Below are 6,578 nucleotides of genomic sequence, written 5' to 3' on the forward strand. Positions count from 1 at the left end.
TATCTCCACAGTTTCATTTCTTTTTTAAATTTGAGATGGAGTCTTGCTAATTTTCTTTAGCAAGATTTTCTTCAATCTTTGCTTGAACTTGAGATCTTTATGCCTGTTTCCTAGGGTTTGGGGATTAAAGGCATACATCAACATACCTGCGTTGAAAACTTTGACCTTCTACCCCCAGAATATCTGTATTTCTATCACTTATGCATGAATAAGAGATATGACTTGATTGTCTGTAACCAGCTACCTAAAGCAGGCCTCGCTTCATCAGATCTATAGTATCGGAACTAGAAACATATTCTGATCATTGCAGCACTTGAGAGAGATGCATATATTATCATTACATAGAAGTCATTAGAGACCAGGCCCCTTGACAAGGTCCTTGCAAATCTCTTTTAACTTAATTACTTTTTAAAATAATTTTATTGATAAACAAATAGCAATGAGACAGTTTCAAATCAAATTGGTAGGACAGTTTCAATAATTAACACATTACATACATTCTTCCTAGTGGTTAAATGCTGTACAAGATGCGGACTTGATATCCTATTTACAAACACCATTAGAACAAATCCCTCTATTCATCAAGAGAATGTAACTGTATATCTATCCTAACCACTTTGAATACACAGATACAAAATGGACATTCATCCGTATCCCCTTTTTTTGTTTAGTTCTGTTATTTGAACATTATAGGTGTGTAAACTCAGCAAAATATTCTAAAAGAGTCCAGTAACCCATAATAGTATTGGGTCTTCCGCTTGACTGGCAATGTCAGAAATTGTTGACCTGAGTCCTCTACAGCTCAACATAACAGCATGGCTTTACTTCTTATATTTTGTTTTTATACTTTTCTGCTGGATGGTTAAGACCAAGGTAAAGCAGGACCTATGCAACAAGAGTTGTAGCTTTTGAGTCTGATAAGGTCAGTGAAATCCCCTCAGGATTTATCCTGAGGTCCTGTACCTCAGATTGTAGAACCTTTGTCAGTGTCAGCCATGTGGATGAGTCACGGCCATTGCTTGGCCATTACTTTTATTTTATACTTGAAAATTAAACTATCAAAGAACAAGTTTTATTACCAAATCACTTGTAACACTGCAAGGCATCATCAACAGCAAATGTTATTCAGATTATCGTTAAAGAATATGGCCCTTGGGTTGTTTGTATGTAGCCCAGGTAAGGAGTTAAAGAAAAGAATGGACAGGGGCACTGGGCAATTCTTGGGAAATTCTTACCATACACAAATTCCAAAGACTGTGCAGACACATATGATCTTGCTGGCCTTAAAAGTGACTGGAGTAGATTCTTGCACTGTTAAACTCCCCAGCTTCCAGAACACTGCATGACTAATTTTCTCTGTGCCAGTACATTTGTCAGGCACTCGCCATGAGCGTGCTTTCTCTATTCTGCAAACACTATGGGTATGCTGAAGACCAAACAAATCTGACTGTCTGTATCAGAGAAGGTTAAATTAATCAATCATGGAGGTTTATGTACTTCTTCTGTTGGTAAAGAGGATAATATTTTACCTTTAGAAAGACTTAAATCCAGAGCACTGCTGTCAGATGAAAATATTGACTTAGCTTACAGTCTTCACACAAAGTATAAAAGAGTAACATTCAGATAAAATACAAGACAGTATCATTTGGGCATTGGGGGAATTAGAAAGGCAGTACCGAGCTTGGACAATCGCTAACTCAAATTGATAGCTGCAAGTACGAATCTATTCTAAGTGCTTGTGTATCCCCCAAATTTATGTCAAAAACTATTTGCCAAAGGATAGTAGAAAGTGAGACTGTTGGGGAGATGACAAGATCAGGAGGGGAAACTCCTCTGGATGGAATTAATGGAAAGATGAAAGAGCTTCCAGGCAGCCACCTGTATCACAAAGAATCTGAGAATGAAAAATCAAGGTGCCAAGAAGCGGGCCCTCCACCAGATAATGAGGTGGCGCTTTGATCCTGGCTGCTCCATTTTTCAAAACTGTGAGAAATAAATGATTATTTATAAGCTATTGTTTCTGGTGTTTTGACCTAGCAGCCTGAAAGGCCTGAGCACTAATGATCTCATCTGTAGAATATTTTGCCTGCCCTTGGTGTTCCTCGTGGACTGCTGGATTTGAATGCAGGTGCATTAGTTAGCTGCCACTCCTTCTGACTGAAAGGAGGAGAGGTTTGTTTTGATTCACAGTTTCAGTGAATCCATGCCTGGGATGATTTGCTTCAGCAAAGAAACAGGATGGCATAAGAGCATGGCAGAGGAAAGCTGCCCTTCTCGTGGCAGCCCAACTGCACAGAGGGCAGGGAAGAGCCAGGGACTGCGACACAGCCTTCCAGTGCCAATCCCAGTGCCCAAGCCTTCTATGCAGGCCCTGCCTCCAAGTGTGAGGCTTTGGGGGACATTTTAGATCTAACCCATGACATTCCAGGTCTGTCCTTCAAAAGACTCATATCCATCTTATTATAAAAAACACACTTGGTCCATCTCTAAGCATACCCAAGTCTTAAAAGTTCCAGCATTTCTGAAAAGTCCAAATCCAAAGTCTCTTGAGACTCAAGGAAAACTCTTTGCTGTGTTATGCTTTAAAAAAAAGTTAACTGCTTCCAACGCTGGCAGAGGGTAAGCATTTCTATATCACAAGGTGGAACAGGCTAATGGAAGAAAATAATACTTAAACAAGTACATGCCTAGAAGGAGAAAAATGAACTTCTATACCTGCCTGTCTAAGGTCTAGGTTGTCCATGTGAGATGTGAGTCTCAAGGGTTTGTGTGGACCTACACATGTCGTCTTGCTATTTGCACTCTGCATGGCCTGTCTCTTTGGCTGGCTTTACTTGCTGGCTACAGCAGTCCTCAGTTGTCATTCATTGTTCCTGTTATCCCCATCATCCTGGGGTTTCCACTGCTTCTTCAGCTTTACTGTCACAATTCATCTCTTCCTGGTGGGGACTACAAACCTGTTACACATTTTTTGCCAGGCTTCCCAGGTCTTCACTAGAAATCTGGGTGGAAACTTCCATGAACTTATAAGTTAGCTATTCTGTATTTCTGAAAATCACTGCATGGATAATGTCAAGATCAGGCACCAGCCCGAGCAGCAGCAGGACCCATTGGGTCATGGGTGCAGAAGCCCAACTACCTGGATGACTGAACTCATGCAAATTCTTCACTTGGTGGCCCTGAGTGAGCAGATCTCGGAGACACACTTCTCAGTGAGAGATATGTTTTGTGCACATCAGCCTAGGATGCTTGGGTCTTGCTAATTTCTCAGATGTCTTCAAGGAATCATCTTGTCCCTATACAATGAACTTGACTTGTTCTTAATGTTGATCTTTTTAGCAAACCTGCTTTTCTTTGCTACAATTTTGTAGGCATTCCCCTTCAGGGGGAATCTCAATTTTTCAAATCACTCATTTATACCATTTTTCTACTTTTTTTTTTTTTACTGTAGATATGGCTAAAAGCACAACCTACATCCCTCATGTGACAGGCTGAATTTTGAGTGGAACTAAGATTCCTCCACTGTATTAATCTACTACTTTTAATCTCATCTAACAACCAGCTTAGCATACTATAAGAAGGCAATAATTAATATTAATGAACTGGCATAAAAATAGAGACTCTGTCTTAGGTCTACATGGCTTCTGGTGAGGCCCCAAGCTGACCTAGATACAGATTAATCTCTAAGCCAGTGGTCACAGCCAAGGCTAGAAAACAGTGAAGTTCTGGTCCTTCAAAGCAAGACAACATGGCAGTTGAAGATTGCACTTGTGAAAATTCTGTCTAGCTCAGTAATCCAGCTAAGAGACAATCAGTTTGCTTAAACATGATCTGTTCCTGAGACATTTTCCAAAAATGTATCCTTTTCAAATTCTTGAACCTCGACCCCATCAGTATTTTACCCTCACTGTTTCCTGTAGCCCATAAGCACCCACCCTCAGTCACCAATCTGTGCATCTAAAAAAATCCAAAGACACTGTGCCTTGTGGTTATAGCCTGTCATTGGACTCTGAACATCCTGGTGCTCTCTGTAACTAAAACACTTGTTTTTTTTTATGTGTTTTATTCTGTCACTACCTGTAAGCAGAAGATTGGTGGTCCTAGGCTCAATAATTTTAACATACTGCAAAGTTTTAGTACACGGGTAAAATGTGGGCAATATTTTTTTTGGATGGACTATAATGTGCTTGGCCTATAGTCCAGCTGTCAATGGAGTCCTCATTCCCAAGTGAAGCCTCCTGAGCCTGACACTTACTGTCTACATTCTTATCATCATTCGGGTCTTTTGAGCTCTAACCAGTATTACATATCAAGCTTAACTTAGAACATTCTAGAGCATCCCGAGCTCACATCCTCAAACCTTTCTAAATGTCTACAACCCAGTTCTGATGTCTTGTGAACCACATGTTCTGATAGTCACAGCAGTGCCTTTATTACTGGTGTTAACTTTCTGCATGATTCACTTTTCTAGCATTGGGAGAAAATTCCCTAAATCTTCAATATGAAGGAGGGGAAGTTTATATTCGCTCACAGTTTCCAGGGATTCATCCCATGGAAGGCTGGCTCCAAGGCAGAGATAGAATGGCATGGGGGAGAAAACTGCTTACATAATGGTGGCCACGGAGTAGAGACAGAGGGATGAGCTGGGGACAAGCACACAACCTTCTATGTTATAAACCCAGTATCCTGCCCTCAGGGTAGTCTCCATCTCTATATGAGATTTTGTGGGACATATAGATATAAATCATATCACCATGAAATATTATAATATCATAATTTTGTTTTAAAGTTTTTACTGGATTAATTTAATACACTGATTTTGTTTTCTTCTTGTGGCTTCAGTTACCTGCAGTTGACCATTGTCTCCAAATATGAAGTGATGATCTCTTCCTTGGCGCTGCCTGTGGAGGTGGCAGCCATCTCCCACTTGGCACCATGGCAGCCCTCAGACTCATTGTGAAGCCCAAAATAGCAAAAAGAGGACCAAGAAGTTCATTTGGCACCAGTCAGACTGATATGTCAAAATTAAGCACAACTGGTGGGAACCCAAAGTCATCGACAACAGAGTGCAGAGGAGGTTCAAGGGCCAGATCTTGATGCCCAACATAGGTTATGGAAGTAACAAGAAGACCAAGCACATGCTGCCCAGTGGCTTGCAGAAGTTCCTGGTGCACAATGTTAAGGAGCTGGAGGTGCTGCTGATGTGCAACAAATCTTACTGTCCAGAGATTGCTCACAATGTCTCCTCTAAGAACCACAAGGCAATTGTGGAAAGAACAGCCCAGCTAGCCATCCGAGTCACCAATCCCAACACCAGGCTGTTCAGTGAAGAAAATGAGTAGACAACCTGTGTGCATGCTTATTTGTGCTTCAGTAAAACCACAAAAAAAGAAAAACAAAAAACAAAAAATAAATATGAAGCAATGAATTATAGAAAACAAACTTAAGGTTTAAACTGCACGTGATGGGACTGGGGAGGTAGCTCAGTAAAATAAGCAGCTGCCTGGCAAGCACAGGGTCCTGAGTTCAATCCTCAGTACCAATAAATAAACAAATAAATAAATAAATAAATAAATAAATAGCACATGATTGTGAGAGAAAATCTCATGCTGTCAGCCCCTTACTTTTGCCAGGGTTGAATCATCCTTTTCCTCAGCATATCCACACTGTTGACATTGCCAAGTCAGCAGTAACAGAACAGCTGCTCCAGCTATCAAATTGACAGTCCCGGGGCTGGGGAGATGGCTCAGTGGAATAAGTGCTTCCCTGGCAAGTACAAGGGCCTGAGTTCAATCCCCGGTTCCGCAAAAAAAAAAAAAAAAAAAAAAAAATTGACCGTCCTGCTCCTGCAGTCCTGCGTCACATGCCCAATGCTGTACCATAGTGTCAATGTCATTCTCCTCACTTCATGTCATCATGAATCTCTTCTTATTTTACACCATCACAAAAAGGATGAGCTCAGGGACGGTGAGATAGCTCAATGGACAAAAGTGCCTGCTCGGGCAAGCTTAGGCAAGCACAGGGATGGCTGTTCGATTCCCTGCACCACATGCTGTGCCAGTCTCAGCCCCTAGGGTGGGCTGAGCCAGCCACAGAGTCTGGGCAGAGTGGTGCACACCTGTAATTCCATAGCAAAGGAGGCTGAAAAAATGAGGATCACAGTACGTCCAAGCTGTGTAGTGAGACTCTGTAACAACCAAATACATTGGGAAAAAAAAAAAAAAAGAATGAACACAGTACAAGAAGATATTTGAGGGGAGAAAGACAGAGATGGAGAGGAGGAGAGAATGAGGAAACCACATCCACAAAACTTTTAGTGCAATATGTTGTTATGTTAGTTTTTAGTCATCATTGTTACTCTTACTGTGCCTAACGTGTACCTTCTTTTATGCTAAGTATTGTTTTATGCCTATGTAAATGGTATGTATGTTTTTTCATAGCATTAGTGGATTCAGGGGCAAATGTCCTCAAATTACATCCTGAGGACCCCAAGAGAGTGGGATAATGAAGAAACCTGTCTCATCTCACAAGGCCAACTGTCGAATTTTTAAGAATTTTGTGAACATATTAAATGTAAT

General features: G+C 41.0%; 1 pseudogene; it reads left to right on the forward strand.

Annotated features, from left to right (window-relative positions):
* Positions 1 to 4,935: 4,935 nt before the first annotated feature.
* Positions 4,936 to 5,342, forward strand: LOC101565170 (annotated as a pseudogene).
* Positions 5,343 to 6,578: the final 1,236 nt, after the last annotated feature.

This window comes from Octodon degus, unplaced genomic scaffold (genome assembly GCF_000260255.1).
Source record: "Octodon degus isolate 3935 unplaced genomic scaffold, OctDeg1.0 scaffold00159, whole genome shotgun sequence".
Taxonomy (NCBI): Eukaryota; Metazoa; Chordata; class Mammalia; order Rodentia; family Octodontidae; genus Octodon; species Octodon degus.